Source organism: Ursus americanus, chromosome 5 (genome assembly GCF_024610735.1).
Source record: "Ursus americanus isolate L20-20 chromosome 5, mUrsAme1.1.p, whole genome shotgun sequence".
Classification (NCBI taxonomy): Eukaryota; Metazoa; Chordata; class Mammalia; order Carnivora; family Ursidae; genus Ursus; species Ursus americanus.
In genome coordinates this window covers 18143122-18166301 of record NC_142131.1, presented here as the reverse complement: position 1 = coordinate 18166301, position 23180 = coordinate 18143122, and the positions used below count along the sequence as shown (strand labels likewise).

Sequence of the window (23180 nt, the reverse complement as noted above, 5' to 3'; positions counted from 1 at the left end):
CCGTCTGAAACCCTCATTTTGTTTCCTGGAGTCCATAGTCTCTGATGGTTCATCTCCCTCTTTGATTTCCCCCTCTTCATTTTTCCCTTCCTTCTCCTAATGTCCTTCATGCTATTCTTTATGTTCCACATTTAAGTGAAACCGTATGATAATTGTCTTTCTCTGCTTGACTTATTTCACTTAGCATAATCCCCTCCAGTTCTATCCATGTCAGTGCAAATGGTGGGTATTCATCTTTTCTGATGACTGAGTAATATTCCATTGTATATATGGACCACATCTTTAATCCATTTATCTATTGAAGGGCATCTCAGCTTCTTCCATAGTTTGGCTATTGTGGACATTGCTGCTGTGACCATTGGGGTGCATGTGCCCCTTCTTTTCACTTCATCTGTATCTTTGGGGTAAATACCTAGTAGTACAATTGCTGGTTTGTAGGGTTTCTCTATTCTTAACATCTTGAGGAGCCTCCATACTGTTTTCCAGAGTGGCTGTACCAGCTTGCATTCCCACCAACATTCTTCACATCCTCACCAGCATTTGTTGTTTCCTGTCTTGTTAATGTTTGCCATTCTAATTGGTGTAAGGTGGTATCTCACTGGTGTTTTGATTTGTATTTCCCTAATGGCTAGTGATGTTGAGTATTTTTTCGTGTGTCTGTTAGCCGTTTGTATGTCTCTTTTGGAGATGTGTCTGTTCATGTCTTCTGCCCATTTTTTTACTAGGTTATTAGTTTTTTGAGTGTTGAGTTTGAGAAGTTCTTTATAGATTTTGGATATCAGCCCTTTATCTGTCATGTCATTTGCAAATATTTTCTCCCATTCCGTGGGCTGCCTCTGATATCAAGAGTCTGACACTCAACTGACTGGGCCACCCATGTGCCCCAACTCTTGTTATTTTTTAAAAATGTGACAGTAGGCCTTTCCGCAAATTTCATAATGTAATATAAAGAATTTATATATAGGAAATTATATATATAATTTCCAAGTTTTTTTTTTTTTTTAAGATTTTATTTATTTATTTGACAGAGAGAGAGACAGCCAGCGAGAGAGGGAACACAAGCAGGGGGAGTGGGAGAGGAAGAAGCAGGCTCCCAGCAGAAGAGCCTGATGTGGGGCTCGATCCCCGGACTCCGGGATCATGCCCTGAGCCGAAGGCAGACGCTTAACGACTGAGCCACCCAGGTGCCCCTAATTTCCAAGTTTTATAATGAATTTGGTTGTTTTTAAAAGTTAATGCAAGGGCAGCTGGGTGGCTCAGTCAGTTGGGCATCCGACTCTTGATTTTGGCTCAGGTTGTGATTTCAGGGTCCTGAGTCAAGCCCTGGGCTCAGTGGGGAGTCTTCTTGAGGATTCTTTCTCTCTCCCTTTCCCTCTGCCTTCCTCCTGCTCACATTCTCTCAAATAAATAAATCTTAAAAAGAAAAAAGTTAATGCAAATAAGCCTTCCCCCACCCTAGAAAAATAATGAGGTATTATTTTACTTAGAAGGAAAACACTGTTATTTAGAGTTAGGTTAAAACTACTTGAAGTTAAAAAATGTGCTCTTAGTTTCAATAACTTCTGATAAATACTTGTAGTCTAATGCTTGCTTTCTTCAGAGTTAGACAAGTACAAATAACTAATCATTTAGTGTTGAAGTAATACCATTTTCATATAACTGTGTGGTTGAATTGTTCACAATGAAAGTAAAAGCAGAGTGAGGAGCATTACATAAGTAAGATTAGTTGGCTGCATTCCTTTGGGGCTGTCTGCCTGATGAAGGTTGAAGTGGCAGGCGCCACCAGTGGAGGATGTTGAAGTACCCTTCTTTCTCAGGGCTAGTTCTAGGTTTGTTTATATAGCATTTTTTCAAAAATCTGTGGAAGCTTTGGACATAGACATTTGACTTTGTTACACAAATCATTAAAAAAAAAAAACAAACCCAAAACGAAACTTTACTGGGTGTGGGGGTTTTGGAGGATAAGCTTATTTTTAAGATTTTTTTCTTGGTTTCTCATTTACATTGCCTCTTCTTTTCCCCTGTTTGCATTCTAATCCAGGTCCCTGTAACTTTATGGTTTACCGTGGGTCATTTTGGAAGTTCTGTCTTCTAGGCTCCGCTTTCCAACTCCACTCCCCAATTTTAGTTAGTGTTCTACTTAAAGACAAATAGTAGTTATTGTTTGCCAACCAGATGAAATTTTAAAAAAAAAATTTTATTTAAATTCTAGTTAGTTAACTTATAGTGTAATATTGGTTTTGGGAATAGAATTTAGTGATTCGTCACTTACATACAACACCCAGTGCTCGTCATAACAGGTGCCCCCCTTAATACCCACTGCCCACTTAGCCCATCCTTTACCCACCTCCCTCCATCAACCCTCAGTTTTTCTCTGTTGTTGAGTCTCTTATAGTTTGCTTCCTTCTCTCTTTTTTCCTCTCTTATGTTCATCTGTTTTGTTTCTTGAATTCCACAGATGAGTGAAATCATATGGTATTTGTCTTTCTTTGACTGACTTATTTCAATTAGCATAATACCCTCTAGTTCCATCCATGTCATTGCAAATGGCAAGATTTCTTCTTTTTGATGGCTGAGTAATATTCCATTGTATATATATTCCACATCTTCTTCTTCTTCTTCTTTTTTTTTTTAAAGATTTTATTTATTTATTCAACAGAGATAGAGACAGCCAGAGAGAGAAGGAACACAAGCAGGGGGAGTGGGAGAGGAAGAAGCAGGCTCATAGCGGAGGAGCCTGATGTGGGGCTCGATCCCATAATGCCGGGATCACGCCCTGAGCTGAAGGCAGATGCTTAACCTCTGTGCCACCCAGGCGCCCCTCCACATCTTCTTTATCCATTCATCATTCGATGGACATTTGGGCTCTTTCCACAGTTTGGCTATTGTTGATAATGCTGCTATATGTATCCCCCCAAATCTATGTTTTTTTATTTTTTGGGTAAATACCTGGTAGAGCGATTGCTGGATCAAAGTTTTAACTTTTTGAGGAACCTCCCTACTGTTTTCCAGCATGGCTGCACCAGTCTGTATTCCCACCAACAGTATAAGAGGGTTCCCCTTTCTCCTCACCCTCACCAACATCTGTTGTTTCCCGTGTTGTTAATTTTAGTGATTCTGTCAGGTGTGAGGTAGTATCTCATTGTGGTTTTGATTTGTATTTGCTTGATGATAAGTGATGTAGAGCATCTTTTTATGTCTGTTAGCCATCTGGATGTCTTCTTTGGAAAAATGTCTATTCATGTCTTCTATTTCTTAACTGGATTATTTGTTTTGGATGTTGAGTTTGATAAGTTCTTTATAAATTTTGGATACTAACCTTTATCAGATATGTCATTTGCAAATGTTGTTTTGTAGGCTTTTAGTTTTGTCAACCAGATGAAATTACTCAGTTTCATTTTGAAGGTGTTCTGACTTTCTCATTAATCTCAATTTGGACTCTCCATTTTTTAGGCCAGTATTCACAGAAGCTGGTTTGTGACAGAGTTTTCACCAGCCCACAGTAAAATGATAAAAATATGGGCAATGTGGTTAGAGTTGTGTACAGCTAAAATTATTCAAATGTAAACTTTTTAGATTTTTCCTGCTTTTTCTGTTTTTTTTTAATTTAAATTCAATTAGCTGACATGTTTTTCCTGATAAATTTTTTTCTTCTTAAAATAGTGATAGTTGATGGTAGAATTTAAAAAAAAAGATTTTTCTTGAGAAAGTACAAGTTGGTAGCTTTTATGGCTGCCTTCTTCCAACTTCCCTACCCCTCCAACTTCTTCCCACTGCAGAAACACAGACACACACACACACACACACACACACACACACACACACACACACTCTTATGCAGGTCAGGAAAACTTAATGATTTCAGTTGTTTTGCATAATTTATACTCAACAATCATATTTTCCCCCCACTTCTCTGTCTTTTTTCATAGTCATTCTTGTGTGTAATGTCCTCCTGCTATGTTAGTACAAATTCTATGTTTCCTGTAATGCCAAGATCAAATCTCCTCTTCCTGTATCTCCTTACCCAAGTTCCTTTGCACTTATGAGGATATTTATTAAAACCTCTGGCATTAGTTGCATAAGAATTTTGTTTTTCAAGTATGTTTTTTCTCTCTAGCTAGTCTTAATGCCTGTAGAAGAAAGAAATTTTTGCATTTCCTTAATAGAAATAAGAGTTGGTGGTGAGGACATAAAATTCATATATAGTGTTTTATGTTATAGTAATTCTAAATATGTTATATATATGGGTATAATGATTGAATATTTATGAATTATAGTGACTCTTCACTATACACTTCCAGCTTTCTGCTTTCCAGATCTCCTGGTGTTAGGTGTATGCATGTGACTGGTTTTGGCCAGTGAGATGTGAGTAAAAATGATGTGTTAGTTCCAGATGGACCTTTTGAGCCAATGTAGATTTACTGCCTCTGTTTCCTGTGCATAGAGACCAGGAATATTCCAGTTTGTGAATAATCTCGAGCTTGGGTCCTGGAGTGAGTGTAATGTGAAAGAGAGCCCCAAATAATCTGCAGTGAATTTGTAGTGTGCATGAGAAATAAACCTTTGTTTCTTAGTCCACTGAGATTTTGGAGAGTGTAGGTTATAGCAGTATAACATAATCTATTGATATCTATATAAACCACAGTTTAAAAAAATAAAATGTCTAATTTTATTTCCTTATTAAGTTTATAATTTAATTCATTTAAAATTTCAAATACATACATACAATATATGCTATTTCTTGCATTTAAGAATAAAGAGTAGAAGATTTAAACCTGAATCTTTTCACCTCACAGCTAATATCATACTCAATAGGGAAAAATTGAGAACTTTTCCTCCGAGGTCAGGAGCAAGACAAGGGTATCCACTCTTCCCACTTTCATTCAACACAATACTGGAAGCCCTAGCCACAGCAATCAGACAACAACAAAATAAAAGGCATCCAAATAGTAAGAAGAAGTAAACCTTTTAGTATTTGCAGATTACCTGATAGTACATATAGAAATCCTGAAGACTCCACCCAAAAACTACTAGAACTGATAAATGAATTCAGTAGAGTCACAGGATACAAAATCAATGTACAGAAATCCATTGCATTTCTATACACTAATAATGAAGCAGTAGGAAGAAAAATTAAGAAAACAATCCCATTTACAATTACACCAAAAATAATGAAATACCTAGAAATAAACTTAACCAAAGAGGTAAAAGATCTGGACTCTAAAAACTATAAAACACTGATGAAAGAAATTGAAGATGACACAGAGAAATGGAAAGACATTCCATTGTCATGTTTTGGAAGAACAAATGTTGTTAAAATGTCTGTACTACTCCAAGCAATCCCTATCAAAATACCAATAGCATTTTTCACAGAACTAGAACGATTTTAAAATTTGTATGGAACCACAAAGACCCCGAATAGCCAAAACAATATTGAAGAAGACTAAACTGGAGGTATCACAATTTCAAGATATAGCAAGCCAAACAGTATGGTATTGGCATAAAAATAGACACAAAGATCAATGGAACATAACAGACCAGAAACAAACCCACAATTATATAGTCAGTTAATCTTCGACAAAGGAGGCAAGAATCTGTGATGGGAAAATGGCAATCTCTTCAACAAATAGTGTGGGAAAACTGGACAGCTACATGTAAAAGAATGAACTTGGACCACGTTCTTACACCGTACACAAAAATGAACTCAAAATGGATTAAAGATCTAAATGTGAGACCTGAAACAAATAAAAGCCTAGAAGAGAGGAAATCTCTTCTATGTCTCCTGAGTCAAGGGAAACAAAAGCAGAAATAAACTGTTGGGATTACATCAAAATGAAAAGGTTCTGCACAGCAAAGTGAACAACCAACAAAACTAAAAAAACCTACTAAGTGGGAGACGATATTTACAAATGACCTCTGATAAAAAGTATCCAAAATATATAAAGAACTTATACAACTCAACACCCCAAAACCAAATAATCCAATCACAAAATGGGCAGAAAACATGAACATTTTTCCAAAGAAGAAATCCAGACGGCCAACAGACATGTGAAAAGATGCTCAACATCACTCATCACCAGGGAAATGCAAATCAAAGCTACAATGAGCTATCACCTCACACCTGTCAGAATGTCTAAAATCAAAAACACAAGAAATAAGTGCTGGCAAGGATGCAGAGAAATAGGAACTTCTGTGCATTGTTGGTGGGAATGCAAGTTGGTGCAGCTACTATGGAAAACAGTACGGAGGTTCCTCAAAAAATTAAAAATGGAGCTACCCTATGATCCAGGAATTGCTATACTTGGTATTTACCCAGAGAATACAAAAACACTAATTCAAAGGGATACATGCATCCCTATGTTTATCGCAGCATTATTTATATTAGCCAAATTACGGAAGCAGCCAAGTGTCCATTGATAGATGAAGGATAAAGAAGAGGTGGTGTGTGTGTGTGTGTGTGTGTGTGTGTGTGTGTGTGTTTGTGTAGCAATGGAATATTATGCGGTCATAAAAAGAATGGAATCTTGCCATTTACAACAATATAGATGAAACTAGAGAGTATAACACTAAGCGAAGTCAGTCAGAGAAAGACAAATACTGTATGATTTCACTCATATGTGGAATTTAAGAAACAAAACTAATGGACAAAGGAAAAAAAAGGCAGACAAGAAAACAGATTCCCAGCTATAGAGAACAAACAGATGGTTGCTAGAAGGGAGGTGTGGGGGGAATTTGTGAAATAGGTAAAGGGGATTAAGAGTACACTTATCTTGGTGAGCACTAAATAATATATAGAGTTGTTGAATTACTGTTTTGTACACCTGAGTTGAATAGGTGTATGTTAATTATAGTGGAAATAAATAACTGTATGTTAATTATAGTGGAATTAAAAACCAAACCTGAATCTTTTTAGTGAGATCAACAATAAAGACTCAAAGTCTCATAGCAACATGCAGAAACATGTAGGACAGATTTGAAAAACACACCTAATATTGAAATTGGCAAGTTGAAAACTAAAACACATATGAAGGTTAAACTCCTTTGTAAAGAAGCAGCTATGTAGCCCTCCAGAATGGAATTTCCAAGTTTATTAATACATCTGAAATTCCACTTCCTACCACAAATCTTAATGATCTTGAGAAAGCGGATTTGAATCACTTTCTACTATGTTACTTTGGATTTAAAATAACTAAAATTTGACATCTGTAAATAATTTTACTTTCTATTTTTTCTTCATTCATGGCCTAACATTTAATGAATAAACTCTTCACTGAGATTATGTGGTAAAGATCTGGCAGTGAAAAGTATCTCGAAAACCGGACAGATTAAAATATGAAGCAGGAATCTGATAGGATCCCATAAAGGAGTTTTGATCCGTAGGAAATAATTTCCCATGATTCTTCAAGATGGTTGTGCATATACCACAAAAGCACAACAGAAGCAATCCACTAACCTTAGAGCTCTAAATTAGCTTTTGAATGCTCTTATGTTTGCCTAGCACAAAGATATTTGGGATCTTGGTGCCATCTGCTGGCCAAATACCAGCTTTTCAAATTCCCTTTTGTGACCTTTTTTCAGGAAGTACTATGAATTACTTTACACTTTCTAATAAAGAGTGTTAAGTCAATAAGTTAAAATATTTCAAATGCCAATTTCAAGAACTTTTAAGAACGAAGACATATTTCTGTGCAGTATAAACTATAGTTATATGACAGTTTCAATCCTGAGTGTTTTATATTTATACTTGATTTATTTTTGAGAGCTTTACACAGTTAAAACTGCCACCTTTTTCTTAATATAAAAGATAATTTCCAAAAAACTCAGATTTTTCTATGTTCATTAAAATTTAAATTAATTTTTTCATATTTCTAGAAAAGATTGAGGTAGGGGTGTGTGTGTGTGTTTAATATCAGAAATTATTTTTTAAATGCAAGAAAAAGGGTAAGGGAGCTGGAAATAACTTTGTCAATTGTCTGCTTTGTACTCAGCATTGTGCAAGATCTTTTAGGTAGATGGTTTCCCTTAGCGCCACAACCACCCTTCACATTTGGCAGTGAGAACTCAATTTTACTGTTCAAGAATTAAGTCTAAGAGGTTAAGGACACAAATGTGAATGTTTTGGGAGAAAATCAACTTTATTTTAATAGAATGATTGCAATTGCTCGTTTATCTAGCTATCCCAGAAAACTGATTTAACAGGGTTTTTTCAATCTTTTTCATTCTCTTTTGTAGTGACTGGTTTTTATCATTGTTAGAGTATGTAGGTATTTGGCTTAATTCTATTTTGGGGATAATGAAAGGCACAGAGTTGTTTGTGTTCTTTCCTACTACACATTTGTTCATTGCTGTCTCTTCAGTAACCAAATACAGCATTAAATGTCGAGTAAGCACTCAATGGATTTTAACAGAAAGAAAGAAAAGAGAAAAAAAGGGATGGAGAGAGAGGGAGAGAGGAAGGAAGGAAAAGTAAAGGGAAGAAGGTGGGAAGGGACAGGAGGTAATTTGCGGCTTGGCCCATAAAAACTTCGGTAAAGATAGAGTAAGTTTCACCTATGACATTGGGGTGTTGGGGAAGTGGGGTGGTGAAGAGTTAACATTTATTAGAATTTGCTATATGACATGCATTGTCAGGCACTTTACACCTGTAACTTCATTAATTCTAATACCTACCAAGTGAGCCATTTATTATTTCCATTTTTACAGATGAGAAAATTGTGCTCAGCGTGGTTAAATTATTTATCCAATGTCACACAACTCATAAGTGGCACATTCAAGATTTAAGTCTGCATCTGTCTGTCTTATAAGACCTATATTTTTAATGGGTTATTCACTCATTTAGCAAACATCTATTGATTGATGTATCACTCTTCTCAGAGAATCTCATTTCTTCTCATACTTTACAATATCACATGTAGCTCTAAAATATTTCTTCAGTCAAAACCTCTCCTCTGAACTCTAGACTTGTATACCCACATGCCTTTTTGACATTCCCACTTGGCAGCCTGTAATACTTCAATCTAATATGTACAAATAAAATTCTAGATTTTAGCCCCAAATGTGTCTTTTTCTGGGTCTTTATTTTCTCTGAAAATCACAGAACTATCGCTATAGCTAATAAAATCAGAAAACTGGGAGTCATCCTTAGCTCCTTTCTTTGTTTTATTTTTTAACTCTCAGATCTTAGCCGCATGTTTTACCTGACTTTATAAGATCCATACCCTGTCTCCATCTCTACCTGTCTTGCTTCCCACTTGCAGGTCATGCAGGCATTCTGGCAGTTTTGAGAACAGATCAAAATCCTTCTTACAAAAGGATTTTGTACTTGATATCATCTTCCTAGAATGCTTCCTCTATTGTTTCTCTCAGGTCTCAGCCTAAATGAAACCTCCTTGGAGAAATTTGGTCTTGACAAACCATAATTAAAAAAAAAATTCTAAGTAGGTTCCTTGTTCTCCTCTGTATCATAGTACTCTGTTCATTTTCTTCCTACTACTTAGAACAGTCTGGACTTATTTTACTTCTTTGTTTACTTGTTAAATGTGTCTTCACGTAGACTAAGTTCTGTGACTCATTGAATCTGTCTCTCTGGTTTGTTGCTGCAAACCTGTGATGTACTTAACACTGGGCTTGGTACCTAGAAAATATATGATAGATACTTGTGGAATCCATAAATAATGTTCAGCAGAACCTCTTAAAGTATTCCTGTGCATTCAGAATGCTTGTTCTGAGGCCCATAATTATATCCATTTTACAAAAGGAACTTTTTTGTGTCTATCAGAATTTTGTCGTCAGCCTCTTCTGTTTTCTGTTACAGCTCTCCATGGATTAGAAACTCCTAAATCTAACCCTTTAGCTCAGACATTTCTTTTAATTTTACGCTGCAGTTACTGTGAGTATTCTGTGTATAATGCAGGCAACTGAAACAATTTTTTCAAAGCCAAACTGTGATTTTTTCCACAAATTTCTTTTCTTTTCTGTGTAATATATCTACATCAGTGTCAACACAATTCACCTAGTCCACCAAATCTGCTAGCAGTTTGAGAACTCACGGACTACTGCTGTTTCATCCCACATCTAATCAGTGAAGTCCGGCCAACTTTAGGCCACATACGTCTCTCAGTCTGATTCCTTATCATACTCTTGCTGCCTGAGCTTAGCTCCTTGTTACACTCTTTCTCAGAGAACTTTCATCTCGTTGTCTGCAGGATATATTCCGAACTCTTTCCCACAACAAGGTATGCCATGCTTATCCCTTAAGAACTCAAATATCTGTGTAAAGCTTGATAGTCACTCTCTTTTCTGAGATCCTGCACCTCAGGTACACACATTTAGTTGAGCACTTTTTTTGACTTGTGATCTGTCCATTAAATATCGGACTTTTATTTTTTATTTATTTAAGTTTTGTTTAGTTTTTGTTTTTAAGATTTTATTTATTTACTTGAGAGAGAGAGAGCACAAGCAGGAAGGAGGGGCAGAGGGAGAAGCAGACTCCCTGCTAAGCAGGGAACCAGACACGGGGCTTGATCCCAGGACTCTGGAATCCTGACCTGAGCTGAAGGCAGACACTTAACTGAGTCACCCAGGTGCCCCTATCTTTTGAAGTTTTTTATTTAAATTCCAGTTAGTTAAAATACAGCATAATACTAGTTTCAGGTGTACAATATAGTGATTGAACACTTCCATACAACCCTGGTGGTTATCACAGGTGAACTCCTTAATCCCCATCACCTTTTTCACCCATCCCCCCATCCACCTCCCTTCTGATAGGCATCAGTTTGTTCTCTATAGTTAAGAGTTTCTTTCTTGGTTTGCCGATCTCTCTCTCTTTTTTTTTCTCTATTTGCTTGTTTATTATGTTTCTTAAATTCCACATATGAGTGAGATCATATGGTATTTGTCTTTCTCTGACTGACATATTTCACTTAACATAATACTCATTAGCTCCATCCAGGGCGTTGCAAATGGCAAGGTTTTTTTTTTTTTTTTTTTTTTTTTTTAATGGCTGAGTAATATTCATATACCACTTCTTTTAAATATTGGACTTTTAAAAGACAGAGTCTGACCAACTCCAGCATCAAGCAAGGTGCTTTTCGCATTGTACTGTTAAACATGCATTGCATGTTTAATGACTATATTTTCAAAGTAAGTGATGATCAGAGAGGTCAGATGGGTTCTTCAAGGTAATATGCCTAGCGTGGAAGGTTTGCACTTAGGTTTTCTGACTCTTTTGCCTGCTGTAGTGTTGACATAAAGGGGCCAACACTTTCAGGAGGAGATTTTATACCCTTCTGTAATCTATGTTTCTTCCCACTATCCTGTAAATCAATCCCAAATAAATTTATGACTTAAAGAAAAGTAACACGCTTTGTATACAAGCATAGCCCAAGACTATCTCTGCCTTCCAAGCAGTTCACCCAAGTTCTTCTATAAAATGACATTCTATACTTGCTTACTTAGATTATGTTATGTATACTTCACAGTTAATTTAAATATGCAGATAAGCACAGTACCCTTAAGACTGATGAAAAACTGTGATCTAGTAATTCATATATATATGTATTTGCAGTCATCAGATATAAGATTATTCTGCCTTAAAAGAATGAGATTAAACTGTCAGCTTTTAAACAAATCGAAGATAATTTATGTCACTTGGATTTTCATGTACATATTCACTTTATTTAATAACTCATTAGTAACTTCAGTGTAGATCAGTAAACTAAAATGGAAATAAACTATTTTCAAAACGCTAGGGAAGTTTTTGTATTAGATTGGGTATTAAGTATTATTTTATGATATTCTTGCAAATTGAATGTCTCCCCTGGGATTTTATAGATGTTTAGTAAATATTTTTATTGTCTAAGACAGGAATTGGCAAACTATGGCCAGTGGGCCAAATACAGCCTACCACCTGTTTTGTATGGCTGCAAACTAAGAATAGTTTTTGTATTTTTAAGTGGTTGAAAAAAAATTAAAAAAGAATGACATTTTGTAACATATGAAAATTATATGAAATTCACATTTCAGTTTTTATATATAAAGTTTTATTGAGACACAGCCATGCTCCTTTGTCCGTGTGTCACCTATGGCTGCTTTTGTGCTACAGCTGCACAGTTGAACAGCTGCAAAAGGCCTGCAAAGCCTGAAATATTCACTTTCTGGACCTTTACAGAATACATTTGCCTACCCGTGGTTTAAAATACTATAGCCAAGACTGCCCATAACCCTTTAGGTTCCACCCCTGTATTGCAAAGTCCTTGTCACTGTCTTTCTTTGGGTCTGAGCACTCTTGCCTCTGTTCTCAGCAGGTCAAAAGTGTCCACAAATCAATAGCTCAACCAATGATATTTAGCAGGTAAATACCCATAGATTAGGCATGTTCAATGGCAACAGATTTTTTTTTTTTTTTTAAATGGGGTATCAACTCTGGTTGCCCAAAGTGCTAATTGTCTTGACAAAACACCCCTCTTTGACTTCCCACCCCACCAGTTTTTCCTGGGACCTCCTCTCAAATGAGCTACTTGTACTAGAATCCTTGTTGCAGAGTATGCTTCTGGGGGAAATCCATAATGAGACAAATGTGAATTATTTGTGTATATATATTATTTGGGTGTCACTTTGATGTATAAGCTACCCAGGTGTGATGAAAAATTTATAACCAAACATTTGAGCCATTTTTTTCTTACTACTAAAGGAAAGACAGGTTTTATTAATTGATAGTTTTATTCTACATGACATTTATTGGCCAAATTTATCCTGAAAGATGCAGTTTGATAATTTTCTCATATTTTTGAACATAAATACCTATTCCAGGAGAGTTATTCTTGAAGTATTGAATTAATATTTCATATTGTAAAATCTTCCTTTCATTCTTTGTAAAATTTATATTTTCTTCTTTTTTACTAATGAAACTTTTTTGCTATCTTTAGAAAACTTCCACTTAAATTTTATTTTGCATCAATAATAGATGGAAACAAACACAGCGTAAGAGGTAGCCAAGAGAATTTTTTCCATATGATAATTAGCTATAGGTTCAGAAAGTTTAAGAATAAATATTTCATAACTCTGTGGAAAATGCCCATATGTTTTCCTTGTATATGTCTCATATTTTTTCCCTAGTGGTTAGTAAAAATCAGTAAATAATATCAGACGTAAACCTCTTCCATTTTTCCTTTGTTCAAGATTCTTTTTTTTTTTTTAAAGATTTTATTTATTTATTCGACAGAGATAGAGACAGCCAGCAAGAGAGGGAACACAAGCAGGGGGAGTGGGAGAGGAAGAAGCAGGCTCATAGCGGAGGAGCCTGATGTGGGGCTCAATCCCATAACGCCGGGATCACACCCTGAGCCGAAGGCAGATGCTTAACCGCTGTGCCACCCAGGCGCCCCCTTTGTTCAAGATTCTATAGGTGTCTATATCTTGAATAAAACTTTAATATTATTATTTAAATTACATCACATTTTTTTATTCGCTTAATGAATGTAATACTTGATGTCCCTAAACTATTATAAAGTATGGAATAGATAAAGAGATTAAATTGAAAAAAAAAACTGGAAAAATAAAATATTTGATTTGTTTGGGCCACATAACTATTTTATAGTTTAAACAAATAGACTGCCTCAAATTACTTTGAGATTTCCCAGTTTTTACGTGTGTGTGTGGGTGTCTGTGTATGCAGTATATTGTTTAAGGATTTTGGAGACATAGTTATATGAAAAAATTTTGAATTACTATGTTTAAAATACTGCCATTTGTGTAAAAAAAATGCCTAGGATATATTTAGGATGATACACAGGAAACTAGTAGTGGTGGTTTTCTTTGTGGAGGGGAACAGAGACTAGGATCAGTGGTGAGGGAGGACACACTTTCAACTATACACTCCTTTGCACAGTTTGTGGTTTTGTTTTTGCCATTTATGTGAATAACTTAAAAGGAACTTAGAAAGAAAAGAAAGAAGGAGGAAAGAATGGAAGGAGGCTACCGGTGTTAGAGGGACCCAGGTGTGAATACCTGTGAAGTCACTTTCTCACCATATGATTATATTCATATTGCTTAATCTCTCTGCTCTCATCTATACAGTGCAGATAATACAATTATAATGCGTGGATTGAAGCACATAGCATACTGCCTGGCATATAGTAAGTCTCCCATAAGTGGTTATGTGACCATACACAATTGTTAATATTTAAGGGAATCTTCTTCCCTGACTTCTACAAAGGGTAGGCTTTTTATTTATCCACTCCCTTGACACATGTTTTTGAGCATTGTTGTTGACAGGCACAATAGTGGGCTGAGGAAGTCCTATTGCATCACTTCTGCCGTACTCTGTTGGTCAAAGCAGTCACAAGACTCAAGGGGAGGGGATGTAGCCCCTCGATGGGAGCAGTAGCACAGAATCTGCAGTCATCTTCAGTGTACCACAGGCTGTCTTCTGGTTGCGGATTATTTATATACCTCTCCCATGCAAAATAGTCCAAGGTTCTACAAAATGTCATTCTGCTACAGCATCAGCTCAAAATTAAAGAGCTCTTCATCTGAATCAGATCCAGATGTGGCTGAGATTCCTCATGTGTGGTTGCTTGGGTACAGCTCTGTGAGTTCAGATCCAGTTGCTCTGAAGATTTGTGCATTAAAAAGAATGGTTATCTGTCCCACTTTGCTGCTGTCAGCCCTCCCTGTCTCCACCCTTCATGTGTACCTTGGTAGGACAGAGATAGGATCACCAAAGTAGACATTTTCTTTAAAAAGCAGGAGAACTGGGGCGCCTGGGTGGCGCAGTCGTTGGGCATCTGCCTTCGGCTCAGGGCGTGATCCCAGCATTCTGGGATCGAGCCCCATGTCAGGCTCCTCCGCTGGGAGCCTGCTTCTTCCTCTCCCACTCCCCCTGCTTGTGTTCCCTCTCTCGCTGGCTGTCTCTATGTCAAATAAATAAATAAAATCTTTAAAAAAAATAATAAGCAGGAGAACAGAAGGCTTATAACACTTGGTGATCAACGTATGTGGGGAAAAAGGCCCCCAAAGATGTCCCGTCCTAACTCCCAGAACTTGTGAGCATGTTACCTTACATGGCAAAAGGGACTCCGTGGATGTGTTAAGGTTAAGGACTTGAGATGGAAAGATTATTCTGGATTGTCCAGGTGGGTCTATTCTGGTTACCTGAGTCCTTAAAAGTGGAAGAGGAAGGCTGAAAAGTGAGTCAGACAGAGGCTGCTGCTGGCTTTGAAGATGTGGAACGAGGTCACGAGCCAAGGAATATGATGACCTTTAGAAGTTGGAAACTGTCTTCCATTTACAGCCAACAAGAAAATAGAGAACTTGTTCTTATAATCTTAGGGTATAAATTCTGCCAATAACCAGAATGAGAAAGAAGCAGATTCTCTCTTCAAGCCCTGCCAAAACCTTGGTTTTATTTTGGTAAAGCTCATACTGGCTTTCTGATCTAGAGAACTGTAAGATCATAAATTTATGTTTATTCACCAAATTTGTGGTAATTTTTTATGGTAGTGCTAGGAAACGAGTCCTCTGACTGGTAGTCCGATGAGAACTCTGACTAATAGCGATTCTGAACTCTGTCTGGGCACCAGCTCTCTGGTTCTGCCCTCTGTGTCATCCCTCCTTGTCCATGCCCCATGTGGCAGTGGCTGGACTGAGCCTACTTCCTACTCTCTGTAGAACGGTGGTGGCACTAGGGCTTCTTCTGCCTTGTGCCCTTTCGTTTAAGCTGGTGGGGCTTTTGTTAGTATAATAAATCTTTCTGGGGTTCAGTCCATTAGATAAGAGCATACCCACAAATCTCTGCAAGACAGGTCCCTCTCTGGCCTGGCTGACTGTCAAGGTGTGTGAGACAAATCCCATATTAGTCATAGAAGGCTGCTTGTCTAGTGGAGAAGGGTAATTTTTTGAAGTCTTAACAAAAAGCCTTATAACCACATTGAAGTAATCTTTACCCTTCTTATTCCTGCTTTGAGGATTGTTTGCCATCTGGAAAGGCTGGGTACCAAAAGACTTTGGTACTTTGTACAGCTTTTCCCTCTGAATTAAATCATAGCAAATATTCTTAAATGTGTTCTTGTCTGTTCTTGTCTGACAGCTGATTATGAATATACTATAAAGCAATTGTTCTTAACTTATAATACACACCAGAATCGCTTGGCACTTTTCAAAATACTGATGCCTATGTCTTATATGCAGAAATTTCTAATTAATTTAGCTGGGGTGTGATCTGGACAGTAGGAGTTTAAAAGCTTCCCAGATAATTCTAATATGCATCCATGATTGAGAACAGCTGCCTTTAAATAACATTTTGTTAAAACGTTATTAAAATGTTATTATTAACTATTGTTAATAATTAAAGCAAGTTTTAACACCTATTTTTTTTGTTTTGAACTTCTGTGGGAATTTCCTAGAGGACCAAATAAGTGATAAGGAAGTTTTGTTAGATTTCCATGTTTTAGCAAATTATTAAATTCAGAGTAAAAAATGATATAGCTTTTTAATTTTATAAAGTCATTGTGACACAAATCAGAAATTTCACAGCCGTCCTAAGAATAGTGTGAATAGATGCTTTCAATTAGGTCTATGGAAATACTGTTTTTATATTGTGGTCTTTAAATCTAGCTTTTATATTAGGCATTTTGGGAATGATTATCAAATCTTTAGTAAACTATTTAGTTTATGGTAGAACATTATATTTTATAAGAATGAAATAATGTGAATAGGACTTCCCCTTACTGCCTGCAAATTAACGCCTCCATAGTTGTCTACATGGCTGTGTGTAGCTGTAAGTGTAGGATATTCTGGTTCATTACATGCACTCTTTGTGAGCAATGTCTTTTGAAAACTGATTTTGGTTTGCATTAGAAAGAATGCTTTTCTTGTTCAGCAGCTGGGTATGAATTTAATTATTGAAAATAAATATGATCTAATGTTTCATTGAGTTTTCTGAATAACAGGATAATTTGGTCAGCATTGCTATCTAAAAAGGCTGGAAGAAAGCCAGATCACACGAGAAGCAACTGCTCTGGTGAGGAGGAAATTATCGGCAAATTCATGTGATTTACTCCATTTAACATACAATTAAAAGTGGGTGTAGATTTGCCTGATACTCTAAATGCTTCTGTATTTCATGACTTGGCTACAGAAAGACTTTGTAACAAGAAAAAGTCTGTTGATGTTTGTCCTACGTTTAAACTATGGGTTCATACACAAAGCCACTGTCCCCTTGTAGAAACTTGCTTCTGACAGTGGCAGCTGGATTTATGAAGGTGCAAGATCTGGGAGCATGTTGCTATGTGAACATGTTCTTGGCACTGAAAGTATGTAGGCAGTGGTGAGAAACAATGTTTGAAATGTATAGAACCAGAAACTAATCATATATGAAAAAGACTTACTGAGAGGCTTTGTTGAATTTGAAAAGAAGCAGGTATTGTGAAATTAAAAGATACTATTAGAATCTATCATTAATTAAAAAAAAAATGAAAAATTTGCCAGCCATACTAGAAGATTGAATGGCTTTTCTATTTTCCTTATAGAAAACATGACCTAATTGTTTTCATTTGAAGAAGTGGTTGATGAGTATGCAGATTAAAAATGTTGAAAAACAGTATTAAAAGTCTGTCATATTTGTCAGCTTTTAAAAATGAGTAAATTGTTATTTCTTCTCTCATTCTAAATAAATACTCACTTTTGTGCTATTTTTAAAAATTTGTTATTCAACAGACCACACAAATGTAAATCTGTCCCTATCATTCTCATTGAGACAGTTTACTATAGTGTGCAGACTTCCTTATCCCCTTACAGATCATAACTTATACCATCTCATTTCTTCACTCCTGTTTTTTTTTTTTAAGGTTTTATTTATTTATTTGTGAGAGAGAGAGAAAAAGAGAGCGCGAGAAGCCGGGAGAGAGGGCACAAGAAGTGGGGGAGGGACAGAGGGAGAGGAAGAAGCAGACTCCCCACTGAACTGGGAGTCCCCACGCTCCATCCCAGTACCCCTGGGATCGAGACCTACTCTGAAGGCAGATGCTTAATGGACTGAGCCACACTGGGACCCCCCCATTCCTGTCTTTAAATCTGTGGTTCTTCTGCTGACTGGATCATGTCAGGGCTTAAATGTCTGGGTCTATACTACTTATTGTTTGGGTATTCTTCCCTAGCACACGACCCCCTGCCATGTTAATGGCTATTCAGGTGATAACTTAAGCACTGCCGTCTAGTGTCTATTGTAACAGCATTGATCTGGAGAGACCAGGCCTTGAACTTCTCCCGTGGTTATTAGTGTGGGAATTTGGGGACGATGTTAACTGTTACATAAAGGAAAAAGCACCGTGGAGGCTTTTAGCACCTCATAAGTCATAACTGTTTTCTCTTCCTGTGTTTGTCTCTCTTTGGAAGCTAAGTTGTTGAGTTGGGATTGACTAATTGAGAATATTGAAATGAAACATTCAGAAACTAAAGCAGGGGAGAGGAAATGGGGGCCGGGGGAAGGACGCAGGAAGGGAGAGGAAAGGAGCGATTTTGATTTGTAGATTTGTAGTTGGGCAAATAAATATTAGCTTTGTGGCTAATAATGGGGACGCCTGCAAGCTTCCTTAGGTGTAGGATATGATAACAAGACTACCGCTGATTCCATTCATTAACCTACCTCAGGAGGTGATTTACTTCCCTGGAATGTAAAAGGTCATTCCTAATACTTACTAATTAAGGTAGCAAGCTGGCAGTGTGCATGATGCCAGTTTCATGAATGATCAAATCAGTTTAAATTGTGGCTTATAAAGCGTTTGAAAACTATTGTAGTAGTTCTTTGGGTAAGGAAAAGCAAAGACCTCAAGTAAAAATCTCCCAGGTATTTAAAAAAAAAAGCTAGTTAATGAAATTTAATTTCTAATATTGAAGGGGGATGGAAAAGTAAATGAAAGCTATATTGATGTTTTAAAATTTAAGCAGAAAATGGTTATGTTAATTCAGGGATTTAATTGTATTATCTGGATCTAGGCAATTTTAAAATTATAAATGATAGGGGATGGGGAGAGTATATATTTTTATCAACTTTATGCCAACAAAATGCAAATGATATAAACAATAAGTGCAAAATAAGTAGTTTACATTGTGGTAAATCACTGTTTTGGCAAATAGAACTTTTTTGCATATCACTTGTGTAGGGATATCAGGAAACATTACTACTGAAAGTGATTTTAAAATTTTATTACCAAATCACGATATTAAGTTACATCGGTAATGAAGTAGATTCTCTGTGGAAACCATCGGGTTTTGGTGTGTGAGAGTTCAATAGGGCAAAGTTATCATTGCAAAACTCTGGCACTCATTCACTCTCCAGCTCCTGGGTAGCTGTGTCATAGTGTGCTGCAGGTACAAATTCCAACCTGGTCGTTGAGCAAATTCTATACTTCTGCAGTTCAATGCAGGATTCTGTGTACTGTTTCTTCTTGCCCCTAATTTTCTTAGTAAGTTCTGTTTGATATGTTGCAAAGGTCTGTATGTTAGTATCTGTTCTTTGACCCTTTTCATCCGTGAAATGGCATTGTCACGTACCTACATTGGATAGGTGTGATAAAGACTTTTATTTTGCAAGACATTTCAAACGTTTTTCCTTAAGGGACCCAGGAATAAACAGTTAGCTCATTTATTAAGAGACTATCATGTGAGGGACTCAGTTGTACAGAATAATATGTAGTATCATGAGGTGTTTTTGGCTTCAAGGAACAAATTCTGTCTTTACTGAGCTTAGGGCAAAAGAAATGAATTGACTCAGAAGCAGACAAAGGGTTGGAAATGTAAGGCCTTGGGAAGGTCAACAACTAGGGTGGCCCCAGGGATGTATATGGTAAAAACTCATGCAGAGTCTCTTTAGGGCACTAGACTTGACAAATTCCTTCCATCCTGTGTGACTCCACTCAAGTTTTAGATCCTAAGAGAGAGGGCTGATTGAAAGCTGGGCCAGAAATTACCCCTGGGCCCGTTGCAGTGGGAAGGAATCTTAGAATGTGATAGTCTTGATCATGTGCTCACCCTTTGTTGTAGATCCATCAGAACTCCATGGAATAGAAACCCTTAGAAAGAACAGGGTACTGTTACCAAAACAGATATCCGTTACAAATTCTTTGGGGCACACTACCTGGACTTGAATAAATCTCAAAAGAATCAGGTAGTAGGATAAACTAACCTACTATATTAGTTTGCTAAAGCTGCCGTAACAAACTATCATAGACTCGGGCTTAAAGAATACGAATTGATTTTCCTCACAGTTCTAGAGGTTGGAAATCCAAGTAAGATTTTCTCCTTGGCTTATAGATGGTTGTCCTCCAGTGTCTTCACAAGCTGTTGCTTCTTGTGTCTGTGTCCTAATCTCCTCTCTTTATAAGGATGTTAGTCATATTGGATTAGGGACCACCCACTCATTTATAACTTAATTACCACTTTAGACCCTAGCTTCAAATAGAGGCACATTCTGAGGTACTGGGGGTTAGGACTTCAACATATGAATCTGGGTGGAATGTAGTTCAGGCCATCATACCTACCTAGTAATTTGTAGGTTAAATGACAATGTATTCAAGTGGCCAGCATAGTCTTCAATCAATGGAAGTGAAGATATTCTTACCTACTTTAGAACATTTGTGTTGATGCCAAGGTGTCAGGTTATCATCTTGTGCAAATTGTATTAATATACATATGTATTTTTACGTGCTATATGTCTAGGGGTATATATATATATACCATGTAGCACTTGGTGCTAATATGCCCTCACTTCAGAAGACAAACATCATTTTCTGCTTTGGCAAACTATAGCCTCTCTTTCGTTCTTAGAGAATTCATAATCCTTCATCTATCACTCAAAATAGCGATTGTTTGATACTCTAGTTCTAGGAAAGCCCCAGCCCGAGGTGATAGCAAGTCAAGCAAATCAAGAGTGAAACTTAAAATAGGAATTATTTTGTGTTATATCTTTTATTACCTTCTTTTAGTGACTTTTCTTACAAATTCTCATAGTTCTTGAAGTTTTTTGCGGGTGGGGGTGGTTGGGGAGGTTGTGTTTTAGATAAGACCATACATTTGCTTAAGGAAATCCTTAAGTGTATGAGATTTGTTGTTTCTTAGATTTCTGACATTCAACAAGTTAGTTTTCTGTGTATTAAAAACTAGTAAACCTTATCTTTTAAAACACACATAATATATGAATATATGTTCATTGTAAAAATTTAACAATATACAGAACTATACAGAGGAAAAAGTCAACATCTCTCTTCGCATCCCCCCCACCCCCAACCTTCTCTATCCCATTCTCCCCTTGCACGGCAGGCATGGTTAGAGTTTGGTTTGCATCCTTTTTGACCTTTTAAAATATTATTCCCATAATCATGTAAGAACACGTAAAGAATTTGGGAATATTTTGACAGAAACAGAACTGTAGATATTGTTTTCAAGCTCTTCTTTCTTCATCTAAAAAAATTGCTATTTTGAGTGGAATTTCAATACTAAATTTCTCCAAACCTCACATCTGCCAACTGTGGGATGTGCAATACCTTGTATTTGGTGTCCGTAATTGATTGGTGGGGATCTCAGTGAGTACGACCAAGTTAGCAAATAGGCCCAATCTCTTCTCTTTGCAGGCTTCACAGACCCAGACTCTCATGAACCACAGCAGTGTGAGAGTGAGCAGCATTTTACAAATAAGGGCACTGGATGCAGAAAGACAAGGTAATTCAGTCAGGGTTACAAAAATAATGATTGGAAGAGCCACAATTAATCTCATGTTTTCTGACCTCCAAACTACTTGCCATGTTATTGTGACACATATATTTCCAAAAAGATTGACAAAAATCATTGTTTCAGTGGCTTAATTTGATAACACTGGCTGATGCATTGCTATTTGGTAGAAAGTAGACGTAGCCATCCAAGAAACATTCAGTGGAATTTTTTCTAGATACTTCTAGTGCATTTTTAGTAAACTAATTTAAAAATCAGTAACAGAAGGCCTATGATAGGTTTTTTTTTTTTTTGCTTTTCTTTTGTAATTTTACATTTGACTAATCTTTTATAACACCCAAACGTATGGGCAAGAGTTTGTGCTGAGAGGAAAACTTAATGAACTCAGGAGGCCATAAGGCATTCAGAAAATAAGTTAATATTATGAAGTGCATTAATTAATGCTTTTGACTACCCTGACCAGTTAAGATCCTCAGAGACATATACCCCAATTTTGAATCCAATTAAAATGATATCCATTACTAAATTAACCCATGTACATTCAAATCTTGATATAAAATGACATAGTCTCAAGACACCAATTAATTAATCAAACATGCAAAAATATGTCAAGAAAATTATTAATCCATCTATTCTGATGTTAGATCTCAAAGGTCTTCAAACTTCTTATATATTAGAAGTATTATATACTATGTCAATTCTTCTTCACTTTATTTAAAAGATAACACTGAAAAAATACTTCACCATATGTTTGTTTTTGATGCAGTGAAAAATGTTCTTTTCAAAACATATGGTGATGTAATTAGGTGTCTCTGAATACAGTAAGGTTGGAAAGAGAACTGTATGAACTAAATTGAAACAATTTGCTGCTCTTGTGTCTTCCTCCACCTTCCCCATCAACATCAGTATCTTCTCTGGGTTATCATTGTTGTAGTAAAGAAAAATTTTAAGCACTTGAAGATGAGGATTGTCTGCTGTCACCTACTATAGTTATGGCAGATAGAATTCCTGGACTGCTTCCCCTTCCCTCACTGTGTAAACCTATGGGACTCCTGTTCTCAGTCCCTCTCGCTGAGGAGTTTTGGCATCTGTCCAGCATCATTGACATTTGTGTAATGTTTTGCAGCTGGGAGTCTGCTTTTATCTATGGCTTAGCTACCTTTCTTTATGCAGCCTCATGGGATTTATCTTCTAATGGTAAGAGGCCTTGCATTTCTTTTTCTTCAATAGAAAGGTTTATTTTAAAATATTTTTTCTTTTTTTGATGTACTCAGTCTCTAAAGAAAAAGTTTGAAAATGGGTTGTATATGATATAATGATAAGGACATTGGTTATTTGTTATGAGAAACGTAAATTTAAAAATTCATGTGTTGAAATCTGGGAAGCAAAACATCATGGTTTCAGATGGGTTTGGGTGTGATCTTGTATACTGTTTTTTCTTCATTTTTCCAACTCAT

At 36.5% G+C, this 23180-nt stretch overlaps 1 long non-coding RNA gene across 1 annotated transcript in view; it reads left to right on the top strand.

Moving 5' to 3' along the window:
* The window catches only part of LOC123791476 (uncharacterized), a 507626-nt gene that overhangs the window by 22130 nt on the left and 462316 nt on the right, over nt 1-23180 (top strand). Inside the window, exon 4 of the long non-coding RNA XR_006779388.2 lies at nt 21627-21714. This is a non-coding gene — a long non-coding RNA (uncharacterized LOC123791476). The remainder of the gene's footprint in view (nt 1-21626; nt 21715-23180) is intronic.